This window comes from Myripristis murdjan, chromosome 7 (genome assembly GCF_902150065.1).
Source record: "Myripristis murdjan chromosome 7, fMyrMur1.1, whole genome shotgun sequence".
Lineage (NCBI taxonomy): Eukaryota > Metazoa > Chordata > Actinopteri > Holocentriformes > Holocentridae > Myripristis > Myripristis murdjan.
Window position 1 is genome coordinate 21985283 of NC_043986.1, and position 26447 is coordinate 22011729.

The 26447-nt window shown below is 45.3% G+C and overlaps 1 protein-coding gene across 1 annotated transcript in view; it reads left to right on the forward strand.

Annotated features, from left to right (window-relative positions):
* camta1a (calmodulin binding transcription activator 1a) overlaps positions 1-26447 on the forward strand; it is a 277749-nt gene that overhangs the window by 159930 nt on the left and 91372 nt on the right. The gene's annotated exons all lie outside the window — the stretch shown is intronic.

Here is a 26447-nt window from a genome sequence, read left to right on the forward strand (position 1 = left end):
TCCCTCGCCTCGCTCCCAGTCACACCTCATGCCAGCCAGTGCCATAAAAGGCCCAGCCATATCTGTCCCGGCTCACCCAGCCCCAACCTTGCCCGACCTGAGGTGGTGGCAATGCAGCGTTGGTACTCCGGTTGATTTATCAGCACTCCCACATGAGAGTGGTCCCAGACTCCTCTAGTTCCTTTGTTTTCGATAGTGCTGAAGTTTGGGTTCTGGTCTCATTCAGAGGCTGAGCCACAAGCGCTGATGCCAGAAACTCGGGAGCTGAAATAGAGTAGGAGAAAGGGATGTGATGGTGGGAAATTTTTTGGTCTTTCATTCATGTGTACATGCACACACACACACACACGCACACACACTCACACACAAATACACATGTGCGCACACAGGTACACACCTCAGGGAGTGATGCTGTGAGTGTGTGTCACGCAGTGTGACAAAGACAAAGCTCAGGCATTCTCCCAACAGGGGCTCTGCTCTCTGTTTGTACTCCATATATTTGTCACTCCAAGAAAATGGCCTCAGCCAGCTCAGTGTCATCTCCAGTCCTGCAGTGGTGTGATAACTTGTTGGAATTATGGACATACTCAGTCCCTTTTTGGGTGTTACATGTTTCTTTTCCAGTGTGCTGACAGTCTTGCCTTTACAGAAGGGTAACACGGCAACGCCTAATAAACACAGAGGTGGACTATCTTTGGAATTTACTATCCTTTACACTCACTGTAGTCAAATGCATTTAACACGAAAATAGAGTAAGGGATTAGTGACTGTTACAGTATATAAAGGCCCATTAATGACATAAGGAGCAGTTCTGGTCTACTGTGTGTAAGGAGATGAGATAAAGGGTTCTCTAGGAGGGAAAAAAATCATCAAGGGACACAGACGCGCACACACTCCTGCATGTCCACACACACTCTCACGCGCCGACTGGAGTCACACTGTTCACCAAGCTGCTGGCACCAGTCACTAGGGGAGATAGTGACACTCAGTTCTCTGACATTACTCTGTGTGCTCCTATATGTTGTAACCACTCTAATTTGCCAGGGGCTAATTGCTGTGAGCAGCGGAGCCACTGCGAGGTGTGAAGGTGAGCTAAGCAGAGAGACGAAGCGCAAGCAGAAACTGACTCAGGACTGCGGAGCCACATGGGAGCTCATCGAGATTGGGCCATAAGCGCTATTTCACATAACACACACACACTTACACGCACACGTAACACACAGTGCCCGCAGTGTGTTGGGTTAGTGCTGAGGCACCATGGTAGTGTGGTGTGTTTGAATGTTCTCACACACACACACACACACACATATCCATGTGTGTCTTACAGCCATGGGAGACCTGAGTCATGTTCTCCGTATCACCCCACCCCGACATACATACACACACTCCTGAGAGAGAGGGGTGAAGGAGCGATCCATCACTGCTGAACCCAGGCCCAGCATGGGATCTGTGACCCCATCAGTCATGTTCAGCCATTTTTACTGTAAACACATATAAATGACTTGACCTTTGCCTTCTGCTCGGGGACAGCGGGATGTGGTAGGAGAGGAACAAATCTAAGCTGTCTCTCATAGCTACTCCACTATTTAGATGGTTTAAACATTCAAATCCACTCAAATACAGAATTCATGTCGTCTGCTTTTGAAGAGAAATGCAGTGAGTTTTGCGTAACGTGAGTGCAACGTTGCTCGTGTCACGGGAGATTCTTCTTCACCACTCAGGCTTTCACCACCCTGGTTCCCCAGCCGGTCGGTGCTTATTAGAGGTTCTGTGGTTATTACATGGGCCTGGCTTAGCGAACAGAGAGGACAAGTTTTGTGGGTGGTTCAGGCCAGTGATGTTCAGTGGCTCTGGCAAGGGAGAAGCAGTGAGGCCAGGAGCGAGGGGCCTTCAGGGGCCTGCGAGAGGCAGCCTAGCGTGGCAGGAGTGGATGTCAGCGTGTGCTGCTGCTGTCCTGTCTGCTCCGCAGTGCTGGCTCAGCAGCCCGTGTAAACCAAGGCTCTCCTCTCTCTCTCTCTCTCTCTCTCTCTTTCTCTCTCTCTCTCTCTCTCTTCCTCTCTCTCTCAGTCTTTTAATTCTTTCACTGGCTTTTTCACTATCTTGCGCTGTTCCCACCTCTCTCTCCTTCTCTCCTCCCTGCCCTTTCTCTCCTCCCTCTCCTCCCTTCCGCTACCCTCCAAGTCCACAGTCCAGATAGACAGAACCTTGAGCTGGACGGTAATGCTCCCTGTTCCCTAAAATTGGAGCGCAGGGCGTGTTGCGGCATTAGCGCTTAACAGGCCGTGAAATAGCAGCCTGCCTTCCTGACGTCTCCCCCATCACTCCAGGTGAGCTGGCCAGACGGCTGGATAAATGAGCAAGCAGCACCCGCAGCACCCAGCATGCATTTGGGGCACCTGAGGAAAGATGTCCATCAGTGATTATCTCACCACACCCTCCTCTTACCAAGCTGAGGTTGTTCATCAGCTCCTGGCTATGGCCAAACCTCCACGGGGATCCTTGCAACCACTCTAATGAGGATGTACAGTGGCTGTCTGTTAATCAGGCTCCTCAGGTGCTGCAGAATTTGATTGGATTCATTCTCCTACAGAGTGATGTCATCTCAATTCAGGCTGTTGGAATTGTAGTGTGCATAGCTCTAGCATCCCCTGGCTTCTCACTGTGAAATAGCAGAGAGGCCTCGAACACATAGACTTTGACAGACTGCTTCCAGTTCTGCTTCTGGTCAAGCTTCCAGCCCAATCTCACCACCCCTCCTGATAAGTTGTTAATGTAGGCTCAATACCCCCCATCACCCCCTCCTATCCCATCTCCCCATTATTCCTAAGCTTTAATAAACTCCCTCAAACGCAGATCGATTTCTCTTAAGTGAAGGTGGCAGTGCCTCTGACTTATTTCATTACCACAGGCTAATTATACCGATTGAAATGAGCTTCTCTTCTTAAGGTGTGCTGTGTTGCTTCGCGCCCCCACACTCCCCAGACCTTAATGCCAATACCGTTCCCTACCAACTCCCCAAACCCCATCCTTACCTCACTTTCACCCCACCATTCCTCCACCCTGCACCCTCACCCTCCACCTCCTAAATAATCAGGTGGTCCTTTCCCAGCCCCCCTAACTTGTCATTTTATGTTGGATCCATCCTAATGCATGATTTCAGCTGTGCAACTGCGCAATGAAGGAAGGTAATGGAGCATGCTGGTGGCTCAATCGCCTCTGTTCACTGATAATAATGAAGACAAATGTCAAAACGTTAGTTGCTAATGTTGTAATGGAGTGGATGCTAGTGAATGCGCTCCGGATGCTACACATTGTTGGCTTCCAAGATCACATGACCTTCAAAAGTAAGCTTCTCTCTATTCTTCAGTCTAAATCTACTTTTGGCAGCTCATATATGATATTTTTTTTAATGTCTATCAATGTGAGAAAATATTAAAGGGCAATTTCACAAATTCAAAGCAAGTTTATATCTGAATTGTCTCGTGAGGAGTTTGCACTTTTAATGAGAAGGTGTTGCTATAAACGTTCATATTTCACAGCCAGTGTGCCTGGGTAGCATTGGTGAGCTGAAATTGCGCCTGCTGCATCGCTGTGGAACAGACAGCTGTGTCGGGTGGTTGAATGTGTTTTCAGTAGCAGTGGCAGTAGTAGTGATTTTCAGATGCAGCGGCTGATATCACCAGATTGTGGGGCCAGATGTGAGAGGGCACAAAACAAACCCCTGTCTCTAAGAGGAGGTGACACCACACGTGCTCTCACTCCTGTCCCTGCTCCAAGTCAACTGTGAAATTAAGATCAGATTACTGATACAGGCAATGCCAGAGGCAAAAAGTTTGTATTTTCCATTTTCATTCAAACTTATAGAATGTCTTTTAAACAACAGTCAACTGCCTGGTCTGAAAAGACAGTAAATCGATTACTTTTTTCCATTGTCTTCTCTCTTTTTTTGAGCCTGCTTTGTTATTATTCACTATTTCTTTTCATTGCCTTGGAGCTCACATAGCTAGTTCTTCCTTTTTGAATTACCCGAATGTGGAGGAGTTAACACCAAACTGCGTGTGATATTTTTAAAGAATGGTTACTATGGTTATAACTCCTAACCTTCTGTGATAGTGAGTGTTTGTGGTCACAAAGGCACAGGAAAGACCACTTTTGTTTTTCTACCCTACTTATTATTAACTCTGACTAACATAAGGTAAAGATGGTACACTAGATAGAAAATAATTAGTTGGAACTTTTTAAGAAATTGCCATATTTTGTTTTAAATGTTGGTCAGTGCCGACATCCACTCTAATTGTATGATTTTTATCTAGCATAGTAGATTAAAGCACTGATCCTCTGCCCATCATAATGGTTTAATTGAAGTTGTTATGTTGTTATTAGTGACTGAACCAAAGCTTTCCCACATGAATGCCTTACCCCCAGTATTGGGAGCGTCCACTTTACCCGTGGTTTTCCTTTAAGCCCACTGTAATTAGTTTTCCTCTCTTATATCTCACAATTGCCGAATCACTCAGCAGCAGTTAAGCCCTTGTTCTGCCTTTCATGCCGACCCTGCTATCACCACTTGAATCCAACAGCAGGATTTGAGGGGCTAATTTTGGAAAGGTTGCTGTAGGGGGCGAATGTATAAGAGGGCCTGTCAAAATGCTGTGCATTATCGACACTTTCCCTAATTTAATTTCCCACTTGTTGCCTCATGTTGCTGTGTTGTCATGCTGAGGCATCTCCACAGGGGTGCTCTACTTTATTGTGACGGGAGGGAGGAAATGTCTTCAAGAAAGCGGCCTGAGAAATATTTAATGTGTCGCTCAAGCTGAGGACTTTGACTTGCATTTATGGACGGAGTGTGATTGGGACCCCCCACTGCCGCTCCCCTCTTCTTCTCTTTCAAAAAGGTAAACATTGCACAGGAGATTAAGCCTGATTTGCGGACCATGAATGTGAGGAGCGGACATAATATGGTGGACAGAATCACTGTGCAGTAACTTATGCCTCCATGTGTCCCTGTGCTGTGTGGCTTTGTGTTAAAACCAATGTGAATGAGCAAGGAGCACTTGACCATAACCCCCTGTTCTATCCATTATTGCTGAAGCTTCACTAAAGCAGCTGAACGGGTTTTGCATTTCATGTACGGCTCTTGGGATTGGCAGAACAGCATCACCTCCAGATATGCAGAGTAGGGGTTAGGGAGGGAGTGGAGAAAACAGGGGCTGCAGGGGGCGGGCAGGCGTTGCGTGACACAGTGGCTTGCTCTTAGCGTGTGACTTCTCCTCTTGTTCAGTCCAGTGAGTCAAACAGGGGGCCCAGAGCAGCATGGGACCTGGGTTTTATGTTAATTAGCAACTTTCACCAAGGCCTTGTTGCCTTCTCTTTGGCCCTGCTTCGACCTGGCATTAACATGCATGATCCGATCACAAGTGGCCAGCTCTAAGTACGTCTTTTCACACCTGGCATTAGAATGCGTCTCCATATACGTCTCAAGTGGCAACTTGTGATTGGATCTCATTTCCCCGCTTTATATGCACATAAACACATACACCATTTCCATTTGTGAAAATCAAATGCTTAGTTTCTTTTTTAGTTGAGGCAACAACAAAAGGAGACATCCTTGTTCACTTCAGCATCATTTGAATGTGCTGTCAATTACATGATGAATGTCACAACTCCAAGTTATTACTTCTACCAAATTATGTCATACAAAATTTGAAGTGCTCTTAAATAAATAAAATAAATCATCCAATATCCCAGCTTCAATTATTTTCTTTTATTTCTGTTCCACTTTGTTGTGAAGCACAACCGGTTTTGAGTGCTGTGTAAATAAACATGATGATGTTGATGATGATGATGATGTCTGTTTAACAGCTTTCAGACCCCAGACTTGATATATTTCATTTAAGAAATAGTCTATTTTGGGTAAACAGTTTAACATTATTACAATGGCATGGACACAGCAAATACATGATGAGGAAAAATAGGCCTGAGTGTATTAGGAACGTGAGGCTCTGATTTTTTCCTCCTGTTTTATTTTGTGCTCAAAATACAAAGCAAGCTGAAACGCATTCTTAAAATCATTATGTGGGAAAAATATAAAAAAATATATATATATCTAAAAAAAAAAAAAAAAAAAAAATATCTGCACTAGAGTTTATAATTCTCAACCCGAATCCTGGTCAGGCTCACCCGATCACATCGGTTCAAGCTCAGATTATTTAATTTTTCCAGCAGGTTTGAAAGGGTCAGGTTCTCTGTTGCGGTGGATGAAGCAGCTTGAAGTTGAACTTGAATGTTTGAATGTGCAAGTGGGAGGGGAGTCTTCCACAGTTGTTGCTCTGATGTGTGTGAAATTACAGACAAGGGTGAAAATAAATAAATAAATAAACCCAGAAGATGGTGAAACAAGCATCAGGTAGACTGTGTTGCCTGTGTTTTTCTTCATTTTATTTTTATTGAGCTTTATTCAGGCAGGATATTTTTCTATTGGAAAACTGACAGGTCAGGCCAGTGTTGGAATTAAAGCATGGGGGTGCTGGGCTGGACCAGTGCCTGACTAGGAGGATATCAGTTGAGTAGATGGTCCTTCAGTGTGGCTGAGACTCATGTCTGTTTGCACCTAAAATGCGATGTGGCTCAGGCCACCTCCATATGGAGCTCCGTATATGGCCTGAACAACTGGATCTCAGGCCTCACTGAGGACGTATTGGGTGCATTTGCTTAGGGCTGTCCACTTGAGATCAGATCAGCCAGAACACAAGTTAACACAAGGCGGAAACAGGGCTTCTCTCACAGATCAAAGTGCACTAGCCCTTCCAGGGATCCATACTGCTCAGACCAAAACTGAAACACCATGTGCTCCACCAACACTGAGCATGCACTGAAAGGCCCAGCATGGATAACTGGCATTATCGCAGTTGGTAAGTCAGCCAGATGCTGTATTTGTTATTATTCTCTAGCTGACAAAGGTTGGGACCTTGAAACTCTTTTTTTTTGTAATCTTTAGGATTCATACACCATTCTCTATACAGTACATCTGAAAGGAACAAGTTCAAAGTGGAAAGTCTAAGCAGCTAGTTTTAGCCTCACTCTTACTCTCAGCTCCCTCGTGTCAGAGTGCAAGTCCTCTGCAAAATTTCTTTTTAATGATCTACACCAGGCTTTTGGCTGGTTCATACACCTCTGAGGGTTGGTGGTGGGGCCTTATGTCCGCAGGCCAGGACCAAAGGCTTGGCCGAGGTCTGGCTATTGAGCAGAATTACAGAGTAGTTTTCTATTCCTAAAAAACTGTAAAATGCATTATATAGATTGCATGAAATGCCTTGGACAGCTCTTAGGGATATGCTCTTTAAATGAATCTATGTGTCTCCCTTTCTCCATCTTTCTCTACTCCCCTCCCACTCTCTTTCTTCTATCTCTCTTACGTCTATCGGCTTCTTGCCTCTGAAGAGGCCGCATGCTCAAATGCTCTCCCCTCCTATAAGGCTGTTCCTGCAGAAAAGGCAGATCTCAATGTCAAGAGAGGCAGTTTCCTCAGATCCTGTAGGCCTTGGCAGTACCCTCTCGTCTTTCTTCTGCTGGCCCTGGAACACTTGGTTCCTTTCATCTCCTTCAGATAGGCAGCACTGCACCAGTGTTGAGGATACTACCAGGCTGCCAAGGGCTTGGAGGTGGAATCACTCGGTGACATTATCTCCTCTTAACGCAATAAAGGCAGTACATCTGGCCCCAAATTTCACAGGAGCTTTTTCTGCCCCATCTGCAGAAATGTTTGCGTATTGACTGCAGTGAGATGAATTTGTTAATACTCCAGCGTCTGCAGAGTGTATCTGCTTTCTTGCTCCGGCTACCTTTAACATAAATATATATATTTTTCAGCTTGGCTATTTATTCTGTTGGCTACTGTATATGGCCCATGTATAATTAACTATCAGCACAGAAGTTTAGAAGTAATTTGCTGCTGTGTTACATTTAATAACTGCAAAATCAAAATGTACAAATGTTCCAACATCCACTCTTCAAAGGAGGCATAATGAGTGGAGCTGTGGAGTTCAAAGAGAATGGTAAAGTGTTTGTATAGAATTACATACAGGGTGAGGAACTGTGCTCTCCTCAGAGTGAAATTGAAAGGATTGATATTTTACATGAAAGGGTGCTAAAGAGGAGTTTAACACAGGAAACGGAGTTTAACACAGGGAACTGGTTTAACACTTCTGCTTTGGGCAACAGAGGAAACATTTAGGCAGATAAAATGCCGCTTTGTTGTAGTGTTGAAGGTTTTGTACCTCATAACTTTGTTTCATCCCTGTCTTATAACCATCATCTCGGTTTCTGTTTGTTTTGCTCTCTGTCTTTCTTTTTCCATTCCCCTCTGCTGTATCTGGGCTAACCTTGTTCTCTTCACTTCGATCTGAATAGATGTTCCCTTCTGTGTATTGTATATTAATGCATCTTTGTCCCTAGTTTTTCTTCAATACCCCCTGATTTTCAACGCAGTTTACCTTTGAGTTTCTCTTGTTGTTTTGATTTGGGCTTTTTGTAAATATTGTTGAAATAAAAGGCAGCAACAAACATCTGCGGATGTATTCCTGTTGCACAAATGCAGAGAGAGAATGAGTCATTTGTTTAAACCCAAGGGGGTGCTGAGCTTGTTCTGCCTTGTGTGTCGACACTGGTCCCCTGTTAATGTCACTGTCACCCACTAATGATGCATGTACAAAGACAGATGCACAGACATGCACACATACGCACTCATCGTCTAAGACAAATTATTTGAATTTTTGCATCTTTATTTGTTTATTTCTACAGAAAGCATGTCGGGGAAAAAATCGTCTTGTTGTTACTGCTTGCACACCACACATCTGAGTCAGTTTCCACATGCAGTGTGTACATAAACAGATATAGTAAAATCTCATTTTATAAATGGAGCCTGTTACTGCCAGAGAATGACGTTTAAAGATACTAGAAAAGTATCATATGCGATAGATGAAAATGGGATAGATAAAAATGAATCAAAAAGACTGGAGACTGTGAAAAATAAAAGACGGATGAAAAAGAGAGGAGGAAGCAAGAGAGGCTTAGAAGGTAGATGGATGGTGAGGGAGGAGGGAGGGAGAGGGGAGTGCTGAGTGGGGAGGAGAGAGAAAGCCAGAATGAACGATATATAGCCCCTGGCAAACAGAAAACAATTGTTACACTGCCTCCCATAACCCACTTCAACCTTAAACAGCAGATTTTTTTCACTCAATTAATTTCTACACATTGGAGCAGGGGCCTTGGCTGAAGCTGGGCTTTTATGTGTTCCTGCTACTGCCTATACTCTCTCTCTCTCTCTCTCTCTCTCTCTCTCTCTCTCTCTCTCTCTCTCTCTCTCTCTCTCTCTCCCACTCCCCCTCTTTCTCTCTCTCTCTCTCTCTCTTTCATTTTTTTCTTTGAAAATGAACACTGCATTGGAATGGACTGGAATGCACCGAGGGATAAAACCTGAATAAACAGAGAAACATTACATCTTGTAAGAATAACACACTGGTGTTAACAAAACACAGCTGATGAAAACTTATCTTTTGAATTTATTTTGCCTTTTAACCTTGGTGTCGGTATAACCAAAGGCAGCCGTATTATGCAGAGCTACACATGTTGAAATATGATTGAACACTCCAATTAGACACGCAGTTGTATTCGTCCTTGCATAATTCAGTGATTCCCATTCCATATTTGAGATGTATTTTCTCACATTATATGTAAAGCTGATGGAAATAAAGAGCATTAAGACAGTCATCTTTGAATGTTGATACTAATTGGAAACTCCCCTAAGAAGATTAAGGGAAGAATCCTAATGGAAAAACTGTCTGATATTTTTTCTTTGAAGGAGACATTGATTTTTATCCTTTGATTATGAGGAGTGTGTTTGTTTTTGCCATGAGAGCTCACCTAACAGGTATTAGCTCAAGCTGACAAAATTAACACCTGAACCCCTGCGCCATCACCGAGCGCAAATTTACATTTGATGTCTCCAGCAGAAGACTAACACTAAAAAAAAACTCTTCACTCATAATTTCTCATTATCCTTCATCTTGTATGCGATGCTAGATAAAAGGCAAGTTCCTACTTTCAGATAGAGAAGAGGAACAAAATGTCAGAGACTTTGTTGAGGCAATAAATAAACATCCACATATAGTCGTGCTAGCCAACCGGGCCATGGTGGCCCTATCTGGACAGCAGGTTGACTCGCCTGAGGGTAGAGAGAGGGGGAGAGAGAGAAAGAGAGACAGAGAGAGGGAGAGGGAGAGAGAGAGCAGGCAGAGACAGATGGACAGATAGATAGGGGAGGGCATGACTGAGCTGTGTCTGTGTGTGGTGAGTGAGGGCCGGTCGGAACAACATGAATCATGGCTCCAGTTGAGAGAGGAGGAGATCGGATCAATAACAGCCCAGAGGAGGGAGAGAGAGAGAGGATAGAGGGAAGACACAGGAGTGGTTCATCACTGGACCACCCGGATTCTCTGCCTGCTCACTTTTTTTTTTTTTTGCCTTTTTGGGTTGGCGGTTGTAGTACAGTTAATGTATTCAGAGAGGCATCGTATAAAACTTGAGCCTAGTCAGACACTGGTGTGCTAATGGGTGGATTTGACTTATTGATGATTCAGTAGAAACAGTGTGTAGACCACTATTCATGGTCACACTGTGGAACGAAGTGTAAGGTAATGTTAGCTCAGTATTACACTAACTTGTGCTTCATCTAATGAGACGGTATTAAATTACATTTCAAAATACAGCAACTGAGCCTTGTGAGTTTTATTGTTAGTGTTTCAGTTTTAGCATCTTAAAGTAAAGAGCTGAAAGATTTCCCCCATGTTGCTTTACCCTTGAAGCCACTGCACATGGCTGAGTGTGTGTGCGTGTTTTGCAGGTGTGTACAGGTCTGTGTTGTGTGTGTTTTTGTGTCAGTGCAGGGGGAGTAGGTACAGCAGAGGTCACTTCTCATTAAGTGACCGATGGGCCTGGGGGAAGGGCCTGTTTTTACAGAATACATCTGTGCCAGGAGCAGCAACAGTAGTAGTGGTCCGTGTTTCGAGTGGCTGCCTGGATCTTTAAGCAGCTACACATGCGCTTGTAAAATGGCCAAACTCTCCCCTCCACCTCTGTGCCATGGAAGAGGCAAGCAATTTTTCTCATCCCTCCTTTTTTATATAATTTGGTCGATAAAGGTGAAGGACGTTTCATCGCTTTTTCTCCCCTCCCAACTCCCTCCTCCTCACACGCTCTGCTCTGTCTCAGAGTGAAATCCCGAGATAAAGCTCGGCGGCGCTCCGTGTTTAATGGAGCTTAATCCCACAGATTTGAGATACGGAGCTGTGAGGTAATTCCCTCGTGCCCGTCTTCACTAACACAGAATGGTCATGTGACCAGCCTGGCACTAATACTGGCTCTTTGCTAAAACACAAAGACAAACAGACAGATGGACAGACGGACAATAGAAAGAGCATTGCTCTGCCCAAGGACAAATGTGTCTTTTTTAAAAAGTCTCTCAGGCACAGGGTCATGTTTTTCTTATTTTCTTTGCAGGATTAGTCAGGATCACAGAGTGCTCATATCTCAACTGTTGTCAAACCAGTTATTTCTGCCGTGCTCTTCCTCCAATTCTGCCTCAGTAAAGTGTAGCCATTGCTTTTGTCCAGAGTTTTAAAATGTTTACTTTGGCTGGTACGTTGACCTTCCTCTTCATGGAAGATTTACAAATTAATCTGCAATACAGAGATGAATGAGCCAAAGGGATGAATTTAGGCAGTCACGACTGAAAGCTTAGTGTCCACAGACAGAACTCCAGCCACAGCATCACGTCAAGTGAGGCTGGCTGGCTTGAGACTTTCCAAAGAAGCCCTGTGCTGGGAAGCATTATACCCACCAACAGTCCTCCTTAAGTGATGAGCTGACACTAAGCAATTTACTATTCACTCTGGCAGTGAAATTATTTTCAATCCAAGCGCATAAAGCTCCCATGGCAGGCAATACGCCAAACCCTCTTCTTCTAGCTGACACTTTTTGTTTGAGAATAGCCACAGCGTGGTTCAATTTACCCCAAGACTTGTATGTCAGGCTGGCTTGACGTGAGCTTCCTTGTCAGAGTGTAAAATAGTCCACATGGATGACTGGAGAGCAGCACTGGTTGTTAGTGCTATTGAGTAGGGTTACAGAGAGGGAAAATGTGCATGTTTACCGCCGAGTGCCTGGTTTGTAAATGAAAAGAATGCAGAAACACAAAAAGGATGAAACAAGCAGAACCATTTATTTAATCAGTATAGTATGAGGCCCCTGTGGACTACACACAACTCTCCATGGATTTTATCATCTTCTCACATCCCCACTTTTCCTCCCCTCCTCCATTGTTTTCCCTCCCTCCTCTCCTCACTACCCTCTGTATTGTTCCTCCTTTCCAATCCTCTCTCCTCCCCTGATCTCTGAATTGCCTTTTGGGTATAAGACACCTAATTGTCTGGGGAGTGGAGGCACACGGTAGAGTGAAAAAACAGTGTATTACTGTACAGCTATTGTCCCAATCAAAAACAGCAGGCTCAGGCACTTGAAAAAGACATGCACACACGGGCATCAGGATGTTTGTGTGTGTGTTTGTGTGCGCGCGCGTATGCGTGTATGTGTGTGTGCATGTTTCTGGCAGGTGAGGGGGCACATTGTCCTCTATAGTTGCACTCACTCTGGCACTGTCCCTTCAAGGTCTCAATTGCTTGCCATCCTGGGCCCCAACTCACAGCCAATCCACCTCTGCCAAGGTCCTCTTCATTTCTTCTTCCTCTCTCCACCATGGCTCTACTCTCTCCTCCTCTGCATAATTACCTGGGTAATTGTGGAGTAATTGACTGCATCACCTGCTCCTATGAAGCTCTGGCGTTGTTTAATAAACAGCTGGAATGTGCGCCACATGTTGTTGGAGAGAGAGAGGAAGAACATATTGGGGCAGAGAGGAAGGGCTAGAGACAGGAAAAGAGGGAAGAAGGATGATAAAAGGGACGGGCAGGTGGGATGAAGGCAGCAAGAGTGTACACGGACTTATTTTCCAACAGGGACACACGGCTGGGCTACACTTGCACTTGTTATGCAAGGTGCCCATAATATTGCCTATGGAAAGATTTGTGAGCGAGGGGGTAATGAGAGAGGAGATGGATAGATTTAGAGGTGGAGTGAACAGAAGCGAGAGCAGAGAATGAGAGAGATGAAGTTTGAGGTATGAGAGAGTGAGATGGATAGATGGAAGGCAGGGGAGAGAAAGGAGAGACAGACAGAGAAAGAGAGAGAGAGAGAGAGAGAGAGAGAGGAGGAGGGGGGGGCTCTCAGGGCTAATGACATTAAGGAGCTCTGATGAATCGACACCCGTTGAGTGTTATTGACGTCCCCTGAGCCTGCCCAGGCAGAGCCAGCCTCCCAGCCCAGGTCTTGGCGAGCCCTGCTCCTCAATTAGACTGCCTGATTAGATTCCCTCGGTTGTGCCCTCTCATGGGGTGAACCGGGTGGCATGATGGATGTGACAGGCAGGATTATCAGAGGGGGGTGTCACCCGTGCCCCACCTGGGGGGCACCAGACGATGGGTTTGACCAGTGGTTGCGGGGGCGTGTGGGTGGAGGGCAGGAGCGCGGTGCGCGTCTCTTATTGGGGCTGTCAATCATCGCTGCTTACAAGATAGAGGCTGTGTCTCCGCACCGAGATCCACAGGAGTAATTACCATTCCATCTCGGTTGGCATCTAGATATATGAGGCCGCTCAGAATCACTGACCTCACGTGGCAAGCCCGAGCCATCTTTGAGATCATTTGAAATGGTCAATTTACATATGTTATCCTTTGTTCACTAATGCGTCCTAAAGGTAATCAAAATGTAACTGTGCACTGAGAATACATCTGAGGTGAGGTTGTGCGTACATCCGCATGTGAAGTAAAAGCTCGGTTGTTTTTCATTTACCAAAGAAAAGAAGACAAATGTAAATTCTTCAGAGAAGTTAGTTTCGCCATCATCCTCGTTTCTTCAGTAGTTCCAAATGTTGAAGAGTATGGCTAGGATATGTCCTTAACCCTATTCTCTCCATTTCCTTGTGGTGACAGTCTCTTACAACCATTCATCAACATCTTGGCTCTTGTGGTGCAAAAAATGGGGCAAGTCAGGTAAGTGTCCCAATTCAGCAGTTTTGAAAGGCAGTAACTAATGATATCTCAGGAACAGGGGCTGCTGCTGTTTCCCTGAGAACTTTCCTTCCTGTTCCATTGTGTTTGTGTGGCTGGATAGCCAGCTAATGGCCTGTCTCTGATGAATTAGGGGGTCTAACACCCTCCAAACACACTCTCCCAAGGTCAGAGCAGCCCACAGATTACCATATCCAGGGGCTTTAACAATCTAACACAGCCTCAAGTCAGCCGGATGACAATTGAGTCGAGCACACAAGAGGATAAGGCAGATGCAGGGTGGGAGGGTTTGGAAGAAATTGCTTTTAAAGTGGAGAAAACCTGCAATGATCTCTGCCGCTGATGTCCCCAACAGCGCCTCTGACGCCAAGTGTCCATTTGTGCATCCCTCTCAGTTAAGGCGCTCTTGGACTTGTTCACTCGACAATGTTATCCTTTCTCTTTATTGAGAGCTGTTATTCACCCCTCCAGTCCGTGTTAGGGAGTGCTTGCAAAAACCTCTTACACCCCGCAAAGTGCTTACTGAATGTGCTCTGCTCAAACACTTCCATATTTCTTCACAATAGCACCAAGTTGTTTTCAAATACACGTAGGTTATTATGCTCCATTATGCAGTGTAACATATTTTATTATGCATTCCATTGCTTTGTAAGGGACCCTGGTCGCTGTGTCAGCCCTGTTTTCATGTGGACACAGATAGCGAGGAAACACTCCGAAACCGACAAAAGACAAAGACGAATTCACGTACACACACATGCAAGAATATGCAGGCATGCACACTTAACACACACACACACGCACACACGCACACACACAGACGCTCACGGAAGCAAAATTGTCACACATAAGGGCACACACACATCCACCCACACACTTGCCATATGTGTCTACAGGGAGCTGGCTAAAATGTCAAGCTATGTGCATGGCTGCCTCCTGCCGACGCCTCTCTCCTTATTTCACAGCAGCACCTGGTGGTGACAAAGAGCACAGAGGAGAGAGACTCCCCTGGAGAGGAGAGGAGAGGAGAGGAGAGGAGAGGAGAGGAGAGGAGAGGAGAGGAGAAGGGAAAAGGAGAAGAGAGGAGAGGAGAAAGGGAGATGAGAGGAAAGGAGAAAAGGAGAAGAGAGGAGAGGAGAAAAGAAGAGAGGAGCAGTGGCCACTCTCCCCCAAGACATCAGCCCTTTCCTTTCCCCATACATGTCCCACTACCCTGTCAATCCAACTCAGGGCTGCTTAATTTCACTTTGAATTGACGATGTTCAAGACCTTTCCAAAGTTTGAGCGATTTTAAACATAGTGCCAAAGCCAAGGAGTATAATGAATGAAAAGCCCCTTCCCAAATTGATTTCAAACTAAATCAAACCCCAGTATTCAATTATCTGCCAGAGCTGCCACTGAGCAACTTTAAAGTTGTATAGGCAGAAAGAGAGAGAAAGAGAGGGAGGGGAGAAAGTGAGGAGAGGGAAAGGGGACGGTTGGCGCGGAATGCAAATGACTCTATCCCTGCGTGGTGTCAGAACAGGTGGCCCAGTGGTAGCGCTGGGGCTGATGAATGAGCTGTTGAAGTGGAGCCCATTGCTACTGCTAGCTAGTGGCAGCTCCAATTCTGCCTAGTTAAGCATTTGGTCCCCTCTGCCAGGAAGGCTTAATTGAAGAAATCATCACAGGGACCGGGACAGATCTGGTGTTACTGGGACCAAATTGTCTGTCTGCCTAACCAGACTGTAACATCATAATAGCGTGATACAATCTATCCACTAATCACAAGAAAAATGTTTCATTACAGGAATCCGGACCTACACCAAATTCCTCGGGAGATGTGCAGCACGCAGTGTGAATTTGCTTCAATTTAGTCATAAGTTACAGTGTCATCCTTTAATTTTTTATGTATTTTTTCACCCAGAGCCCCTCGGCAATTTTGTTGTGTCTCACTGTTTTAATATTATCTAATTCCGTGACTGTAAGCTGCATTATTTAGCACCAGGTGTCACTATGAATTACCTATGTAGTAGTATTTTTGTAGTTTTGTCTTTATGTTTTTGTATATGTTATTTGAAGGCCATTCCTCTGTGACATTTTTTAGTCAACCCCCAAGTTCTTACTTCCTGTATAATTCAGTCCAGTACAGCTAGTTAGACATTATTTCTATTCATACCAGACAAGCAAACCCCTAGACAGGGAGCATGAAGAATTCACCATGATCTGTTATCTTAGCAGAGACCAGTGAGGTTTTTTATTGTATCAGAGAGCAAGGGTAATTATTGGTAAATTACAAAAACCTGCCCTGTCAGCGATATCAAGCACAAACCAATCAAGCCATTGACACCGCAATCGCGTTCCAAAAAGCAAGTAGCCTTTGGCCCCCTGCCGCACCTGCACACTGTGTATCGAATGTTTGGCTTAACTAATGAATGCCTGAATGCAATTAGAACGTACTATCTCTGAAATTAGGGCTGCCATGGTGTTAATTACATAATTACTGAAGATGTCAGCTCTATGCGGGAGGGGTGTGGTGTCAGTGGAGTGGAGGCAGAGCTGGAGGGAGGGAAGTTGCTTTGCTTTCAGGGGTGAACTATAGACGCTTCTTTGATTCATGATGCTGGCTTTGTGGAAAATATCGCCTTTGCCAAGTTAATTTTGAAAAGGCCAGCATATTTGGGCAGAGACAATCAGCCTGACCTTTCTGAGAACAACCCCAGTTTTCTCTTTCTTTCTTTCTTTCTTTCTTTCTTTCTTTCTTTCTTTCTTTCTTTCTTTCTCTTTCTTCCTTTCTTTCTGTCTTTCTTCCTACCTTCCTTCCCTCCCTTCTGTCTTCTTCCTTATCTTATTCCTTATTCCCTTTCCCTCTCTCTCTCTCCCTCTCTCTCTTCCTTATGTCTCTTCCCTGTGCTCGGCGGGGCTGAGATGCACGTCTTTGACAGCAGTGCCCGCTAATAGAGACTGCCTTTGTTTATCAACACATCCCACTGATGAAGCGGCCGTTCCGTTTCTGTTGGAATATTTGTACAAATTTATTGGAGGCTGCTCTCATTAGATGCAGGCCTTTGCTAGGAAACAAGTATTCTTCTGGTTCAGACAGACAATTGTATTCTCCTGCCTGTGTACTTCACTAATCAAGGGGACGCAGATGACTTCTCCGTTGTTCTGTGTGCCGTTATATCACGCAGATGATTGGAATATCAATTCATTCCACTGTTGCAGTCTCATGGCTAATTTGCTGTGCCCGTATATCAAATGTGTCATGAGAATAAGGAGCCGTACTTCCGTTACAGAGAATATGGAACAGAATTTGTCATTTGCCATTCAATGAGTATCTCTCTCTGGCACCATTTGGGATGGAAACCGAGTGCCCGTTTGTGTGTGTGTGTGTGTGTGAGATAGAGAGAGGGAAAGGAGAGGGAAGAGAGAAATAATGCAAGTATGTGTGTAAATGTATGAGTATGTTTGAGAGTGTTTGCGGCTCGGATTGAGGCTGCAGACGGGGCCAGGGCATCCCAAACGAGATGCAGATGAGGAGCCATGCTGCATAATCATGTACCATCACCGCTGTCCCATAGACAGGGAGGGGGTCTCCATCACAGCTGTTTCAGCCCAGACATAACCCCACCGCCACTTCCAGCCCCCCTCCCTTCCAACCCCATCCCATCCACCTGTCCCATGTCAGTCCCACCAGCAGAACAAACTCTTCTCTTCAGCAGACTTTCCTGTGAACGGAAAACCGTCTACCTCCGCCCCACTCCCCGTTATACCTCCACCCACCTCCGCATGCCTCAGTAGTCTGCTGTTTTCACAGGAAATTAGCCAGACGTCCCCCGAGGAGGATCTCGTGCATAGCAAGAGATCTGTCCTGTCAAGGTGTTCTATAGCCTCTGCATTCATTTGCTGCTCTCTCTCTCTCCCTCTCTCTCTCTCCCTCTCTCTCTCTCTCTCTCTCTCTCTCTTTCTCCCCCTCTCTCGTTTTATCACACCCCCACTCCCTCTTCCTGTACCTTTCTCTCTCTGTCTGACCCCTGCAACTGCACCATCATCTCAGTCTTATCCCGTCTGGCTCATCCATCAGATGGACATCTTGGAAGGGCATCGTGAGTGACACTGCTGTCAAAATGTAACCACTTCACTTCAAACTCAAAGAGTGTGTTTGGAGTCCAATGGGTCCCTATCTGAACTCTAGTAGCAGTGTCTTTGCTCGCTGCTTTATCCAGGACCTGCGTAGCATAGCTTTGATCTAATGGACGTCTGCATGTATGCCAGAGAGGTGATTTGACTGTACGTTGGATCGTTCTTACCACGCTGTATAAATAATGTTTTTATGCTGCGGTGGGTTCAAGGTCAACTGTTACTCAGTGTTTTCATTTCGACCACGCTAAAGACTTTGTTCTCCTATTTGTTTCTCCTCCGTCTGTTTGGAGCATCATAATGCAGAGGCATCTCTTCCAGCCCTGGCCTGTATTTTGAGCGCTGTGCCCTAACCCTTGCCATACAGGAGCTGACATCTCTCCGGGGAGACATAATTACCCCTGGCCTAAGCTGGCCTAGCCCAGTCCCTAGCCGCACCACAGGTACCAGAACTTTATGACTCTTTGACCAGAGGCGCTATATTTATCACACCTTGTTTTATGACCCCCATAAAGAAGTCCCTTGATGAATTTGATGGGCTTATGAAAACATTTCCATCCGGGCAGCCTGTAACGGTTTCAGGGAGACAGGCCTGTAATTTCCTCCATCACCACATTCTGCCTAAGGCCAGCCTGTCAGCCAATCAGAATACGTTGTCTCCTTCTTGTTCTGCTAATTTGTGCACTCCGGCCTGAAGAGAATGGTAGCATTGACCTTAGGCTGAGCGGTGACTAATTAGATGACTTGCTCTCCCACAGGAGTTATAAGAAAACAAGTAAACACCACTAGGTGTTTATGGAGGAGTTTGCCTCTCTCTTTTTTTAAAACCTGTCAAGGGTTTAGTGTTGTTATTTTGTGTCCATGAACCAGTTCCTTCTGCATCTGTAGTCTATCTTAGACCATCCTCTGTCCATACAGGAGTGTGCCCAATATCCAGAAAGGAGGGTATAGGTGACCTCCCCCATCATCACTCCAGGCTTTAAAGGACAGTTGGGTTTAAGTGGTGGAGGGAGTCATTGAAATGGGTCAGATAGTGGCCCATTTTCGCCTCTTCACATGAGAACAGAAGGTGGACGTCAGTCACAGTGGGGGAGCCCAGGGAGGAGCAGCGCCCCTCGGGATCTGTCCCCAGTAAAGAATCGCTGAAGCAGGGAATTCAGCGGCCCAAGACTCCTGCAACACAAAGGACTGTCCTCCTGCTCTGGCACACAGGGGACGCAGTCAGCAAAGTGCCTCTTACAGCCAAGACCAGAGCACTGGATTCATTGTGTGTCTTTTGTGCTCTTAACGGCTCTGCCCCGCTTTTCTTTTTTTTTTTTTTTTTCTTCTCCTTCTTCTTCTTTTTTTTTCCCTCAGCCCAAGCAGACACTTGAGAGGTGCCAGTGAGGGATGGCACCCATTTATGGGTGTCTGACACAGCATCTTACAATTGCCCATTACAGGCTCGTGATTGGCTTAAAAGAAAAAGTCTGATGTCTGCTTCTGGTGCAGCAGACAAAGGCGTTTCTTTTCTCAAAGCAAAATGACAAAAGTTGGGCCGTGACTTCAGGGCTTTTAAAGTGAAATGATCTCCACTCTACTGGTGCCTGCCTATTTGCAGTCTAATGTGATAATGGGAAAGTGTTGGTGTTGAAGATAAAGTGGCATCATAACAGGTTGTTAAGGCAGCCGTATGATGCTATGTGGACAGGTAGATCAAATTGCTGAGCAGTGATGAAATAAGGCCTCTCTCCCCCCAATCTCAGATCTTATTAGCTCAAGGACTGGAGGCCAGCAACCATCAGATGGCTAATCCACTGAATGAGGATGCGTGTTGACCAGTCAGCTTCGCTCTGATGCTTTTACTCAGTGTGTGCTTTGTGGAAGAGAAAAGAGGTGTGCGCACCCTCCATCATATAGGTTAATGTGCACCCAACTGCACACAGAGCATGAACACACTGTGCTCATGTTACTGGACGGAGCTGAAATCTCACTTCTAGAGATGGGGGAAGGTAAGAGGGGCATAGCAGTCTTCCGTGAGCTTACACCTCATCATACCGTTGGCTGGCCCATGAAACATTAACACTGGCTGCCTCCTCTCTGAATAAGCCAATAGAGTAGTAAAGGGTGAGCTCTGTCTCATACAATGTTTAATGCATGCCCCTCAGGGCCCTCGCTTGGTCTGAAAAATTGGGCCTTTTCTCCAGGTCTTTACCTTGTCTCTTGTCCTTTTTTTTTTTTTTTTTTACTTACTTTGGTTCTTTCTCTCTTTCTTTCTTTCTTTCTTTCTTGTACTTTTTCACTTTCTTGCTGCTTTTATTGTTTTAGATATACCATCTTATTCTACCTCTCATTCTCTCAGCTTTTCTCTTTTCTTCCTTCAGCTGCTAGAGGGAGGGAAAGCGAGACAGAGACAGAGAGAGGGGGAGAGAAAGAGAGAGAGAGAGATGGTGAGTGGAGGGATTCAGTGGGCTATATGCTGTCAGATGGCCAGTGTGTTGGCTCCTCCACCTCAGCCTGTTGTCTGTCCTCTAGCTGTGTTTTCACAGTGTGCACAGAGGAAATGGCTCTTCTATGGCGATCTTTGTTTTATGAGGCATGCAGGCACTTTCTCATCTGTTCTCTGTTTTCCACCCGCCACCATCACAAACTTTGCCTCCCACGGCAGAACAGCAGACCATCCTTAAAAAGGTGGCTATTACAAATATAACAGAAAGCATGAATAAATGAAACAGATGCTCAGCTGTCTCTTTTTATTGGTGGTCTTGGGCTTAGTTGTAGTACAGTTTGAGTGTTTTTTTTTTTTCCTTTGGTGTTTTTCTTACCCCCCAGCTGGCTTTGTGATTTGAGCCCAAATATGCTGATTTCCTCCGCCTCACTTCAGCCAGCCTTTGTAGTCACCATATTGGTTAGAAGTGTGTGCACATAGAAAAGTGAAGGTACTTCCTCCGGCCAGGACCAGATCTAAGTCTGAAATGGAGGATAATATAGCCAAGGTGCTTCCCTGTCTCCACCCAACCCATGTGAATTTGCACACCACTTATTTCTTTATCCACAGCCATCTAGATGTAATTGATTGAGTGCCTTTCCTGAGCGCCTTACAGTATGTTCATTTGGCAAAAAGAAAAAAAGCAACATTCCAATATAATTAAACTGAAATAATATCATTAGGCTTCTTAATGATGATTAATGTATAAATAATAATAACATTTATGAAGTATTAGGGTATTAGAGTTTTAGTTGGATGTGAAATTATTCTTTCAGTTCAGGTGCAGCACATTGTTATAACGAATAGAAACCCTCATTACTCATATCATTGGCTCCAGAGGTACAGATTCAGCCACATCGGGAATCCATTTTATCTCTCGCGTTACTCTCCACTTGATTCACTCTTCGTTTTCAACTACAGGACATGCGGCTGTCCACTCAGCCCTGAAAGCCGCTGACAGTACACTCTTTGTAGTTTTCTTCCTGTTGACTTATCTTCTTACTTTTCTCCCCTTGTGTTAAAACAAATGGCAACCACAGGAAGGAAGAAGAAAAAACAAAAAAAAAAAGTGCTGAAAAGTTGACATTTAGCTTAAATGGAGCTGGAATGGGCCGCAGGGATGCAGCCTTAACGATGCAGTGGAGACCAGGGCCTCTTCTTTCTCCTCATCCTGCTAAAGCAAGATTTATGACCTCACGAATCCCATCATATTTTAGCAGCTGATGTACACTGTGGGTGGTTTATCTGGGATTGAGGGCTTTGCTGTTGAGCCCATCACTTTGGAGTTTCTGTGACTTACAACGGTTACACGCAACAAAAGGGTGGCGAAAGGGACACTTCATTAAGGAAAGAGGTATAGGTCCAGGAGGGTCTCTGTTATTCTACAATTCCTATTATGTGCCGACATGATACAACAACAGATGTTCTCTGCAAATGCAAACGTTCCTGACATTTCACGACATTTCTCTCTTTAGATATTTCTTGACTCAAAACTCACATAAAACAACACAACAAAGTGTAAATCACAGAAACACTTCTCCAAAGTCAACTTTGGAGGATTCGCCAACTAAAATCCCTGCTTAAACATGATCTTTTTTTTTCTGGAGCAGCGCAGGGAATCATGAGATCTTATATTCATCTCTGCTTCCTGCACCGCGTGTCATTGCTCTACCCTCTCCCTCTTCCCCTCGCCACTTTCCTCTGGCAGTGTAATTGACAGGCTTCAGCAGTTAAGACCTCCAACAGTTCTTTCTTCATTTGGAGACACTTTGTCGGTTTTAATCAGGGCTTTAATTGGCAGGCTGGCAGTGGGTGAGTGGCACCAGGGGCTGGGGCGTAGAGGGGACACTGACTTTCCCAAGATACTCATTCGTGCGCTCTTCCTGTCTTTCCCTCTCTCCCTTCCTCCATCTCCCTCTCGCTGCCTCTATCCGCCTGTCTGGCTCTTTATTTACTCAGTATAGTTTCACATGATTTTAAGACAGAGATCAATATGTTTGTATATTTACTCAGTGTATACTTTTTATCTTTTCACATTTCTATAAACTCACGAAAACAAACAGCTAAGACAATCACGCACATTGTTACATATAGGTAAACAGTGCATTGTGTGCTGATTGCATTATTGATATCACAAACATAGTACATATCATCATCTATACCCATTTTTTTTTTTTTTTTAATTTGTATGCATGAAGAGTGATGGATGGTCCTGTGGGTTCTGCTGTATTGTGTTCAAACTGGGCTACTGTGTGTGGCTGTGTTTTTTGAGTCCTATATGGCAGCTAGCAGGACAGGCCAGTATGTGCTGTGCCTCTGCCAGTGTTGCTGAATCTAGGACACCAGGACTCTGGTCTGTGATTCTCCCTCCCGCTGAGGTGTTAGTAATGCCAGGGGACAGGCTAGAGCGGATTGAAAAAGAGTGAAAAATAGGTAGTGGGAGGTAGTGGGAGACAGAGAGAAGTATAGATAGACTGAAGAGAGATAATATGCCCCAGAATCCTTTGTCAGAATCCTTTGTTGACAACCGAAGCCCTGCTTTAGAACCTGGCACAGCAAAGCCTTGGATTGTCTGTCATTTTGATATGACAATAAATGTCAGTGTCGCATGTCTAAAAGAATGCCTGTGTGCTAGTTTAGTTGTATCTTGCTGTATAGAAAGACTTTGTGCATTTGTGCATCTGTGTCAAAGTACAAGCACTGACGGAAAAAACCTCCCTATAATCAACAAGCACCCTGTGTATTTGCCAGGCCAATTAAGAGTCATTCATTTGCTAATGAAGGCCCTGTCGAGGTCTAAACTGCTCCTAGGGGCATGCAGACATGCAGTCAGCACACACACAGCCCTCAGCAAAGCTCAGCGCCACCAACATAGTCATCAGACTGTGCCCGCTACTGTGCCCGCGCCCCACGCTGCCCACTCAGCACATCTCACCAGCAGCCCCTCAACACTAAAAAGTATAATTGAATTCATTATTTCCTGTTTTATGACTTGTTCCGCTGTGGTTTTAATTTGTCCTGTAAAAGATGAGGCAGGCAGGCAGTTCCTCTGCCTTGTCTCCCCTCCAGTTCCCCTCTCCCAGGCTCCTTGGTTCTGCTCCCAGGCGCAGGATTTTATGAGGCGGGGGTCTCCTGTGTCGTGGGAGCCGTCTCTACCGCTAATCAACTCCTCAAGGTTGCTACCGCTGCGCCATGCAGGAGGTAGAGATATGCTGCCAAATAGCACGCCTAGCTTGCTCTTTAATGGGCTAACTGCTTGACCTTCACGATGACTCCATCCTAACTCCACTCTGAAGAGATGGCCCTTCCATGTATTGATTTAGTCATGAGAATATAATCTGAAAACATTAACGTCAATATTTCCTCGCCAGATTCAGCTTCCTGGGGAGAGATGATGCTCAGCACAGGAGCAAGGTTATCAACAGCATCTCTGTGCTCATCGGAGACGTGTCTTTTGTGATAAAAAGCCTTTATTTTAGAGCAGCATTGGCAGAGCACTTTTGCAGTCAGTGCCTCTGGGCTCTTTGCTTTGGCCCCAATGACTGAAGATGAGTGCCCTGCTGCCAGCCTGGCTGTCTTACCCATTCCACTGGCTCCAGGGACTTTCTCCCTTTTCCTTCCCTTCTTTTCCCTCCCTTGCTCACTGCCTTCCTCCTTCTATCCATCCCTCCATCACGTCTTGCTGTGCAGTGTGTTCAGGCTCTCTGCTGGGTATGAGATAGCCTCTCTGGGTGGGCTGGCCTCTCAACCTTTCGTCGGACCAGATTCAAAGACGTGCTAACTCTACTGAGCGCGCCACATACTAACTACCAGAGCACTGAACTCGCTTTCCTCTGTGTTCTCCAAGACTATTGACAAATCAGCGGCTGTGAAATCAATATGACTAGTATATTTTTAAGACCTTGAATATGAATAAGATCCTTTCTTATTTGCTGCTCTATACTTCAGTGAGCAACCTGGATGCATATTGCAGCGTTCACCTTGTCAATGTGATGTTTCACTCAATTGCTGTGAGTCTGTATCATTACTATTGTGAATTGATGTTTTTTTTTCCAAACTTTTATCCTAACTCGGGCCAGTTTGGTTTTGTGATGGGGGGGGGGGGCATTGGCACCAAGCACCTCGGAGCATAAAAGCTAGCCGCAGGCACAGTGACTCTGTAGTTATGCAGTACATGTGGTTTGTGTTTTACCATTGGTGAAGTGCAGTTTAATTTCATGGTGTCAACATAGAATTGGAATTCAGATCATAAAGCATTATGGCACTAATGCAGGCAGGAACAGAGCTGTAAATCGGCAGAGTGCACGTGCAGCTCAGACAGAGTCAGTCCTATTGTGCGTTTTTAGCACACGTGGTTAGCTGTGGGGGGAGAGCGTCAGCGATGACGGTAATGATAATAATAGGCAATGTACCAGTTCTTCATCTGTTTGTTTTATGAACTCAAATTGGCCAGGAGTGTCTGCTGAGATGTCATCTAATGCATGAGAAACACTTGGAGTGAAGAACAAAAAGAAAAAAAAAAAAAAAAATCTTGTATCTTATGCAATTTGTGAATGTAGGCCACCTGCTTGGTATAGGCTAAATGTAGGTCTCCTTTTGTTCCTGCTGTGTGTGGGTCGAGCTCTGATGATGTCATGTGCAGTTGTTTCCATAGCAGGATCCACAGTGGGCGGCAGGGCCTGGCACCACGGCTCAGGGGGATTCGGATAGTGGCGTGATTTCTCTGAGATCCAGCCCTAAATACAGACTCAAAGAAGAGAGCAGAAAGTGACACAGAAAGAGAAAGACATGTAGAGAAAAGAGAGAGAAAGAAAGATATGGTCTGCTGGCAAGGCCCCGTGTTTACTGCCATACCAACAGAAAGCTCCTCATCGCATTACTGAATAGATTACCACGGTGGTGTTTACTCTGTCTTTGTGCCAGAGCTGCACCGTGTGACGCCTCCTTATGCTTTTGAGCGAGGGGTTAACACTCTGTGTGACGTGCAAGCTCTCCCGGCGCAGGCGTTAAGGCCTGTCCTTAGTATCTGTGGACACATTATATTAAGACACACCGTAAATAAAAAAATAAGACAGGCTTTATGCAGTGTGCATTTGAGGAGCTCGGTGAGGAGGGAGGTGTTTTGAACACATGCCTGGCACGTACGACTCAGCCGAGCAAAAGAGCTTTGTATCGTCCTCACCAGGGGAAATAAAGAGAAGGTGAGACAAAAAACTTTTCCATTGCTCCAGGCTACTGTTACCTGGCACCCGCCAAGGATTTCAAAATATCATTCTGCTGCTGCATATATTCTAGATCTCTGTGAGAGACACACATTCTCTTCACACAAATGCTCACACACTCTCTCTCTCTCTCTCTATCATACACACACACACACACACACACACACACACACACAATCACTACGTCAAATTCTCACACTACTGAGAAGAGAGAGAGAGAGAGAAAATACTCTTACCAGGCCTCAGGCAGCAAGGGGTGGTGGCTTTTGTTTTGGACCTCGTTTCTGTGAATGTCTGAAAAATGATGATGTTGGTTTCTCCCTGTCACCCAGGCAGCTTCTTTGACTCCTAGCCATTTGCATAGGCAGCGTTATTCCACCAGGAAATATGGGGCAGCTTTAAGAAAACTCCACTTTGGAGAGGCAGGCGGAGGAGAGGCGGGTGGAGGAGAGTAAGTGA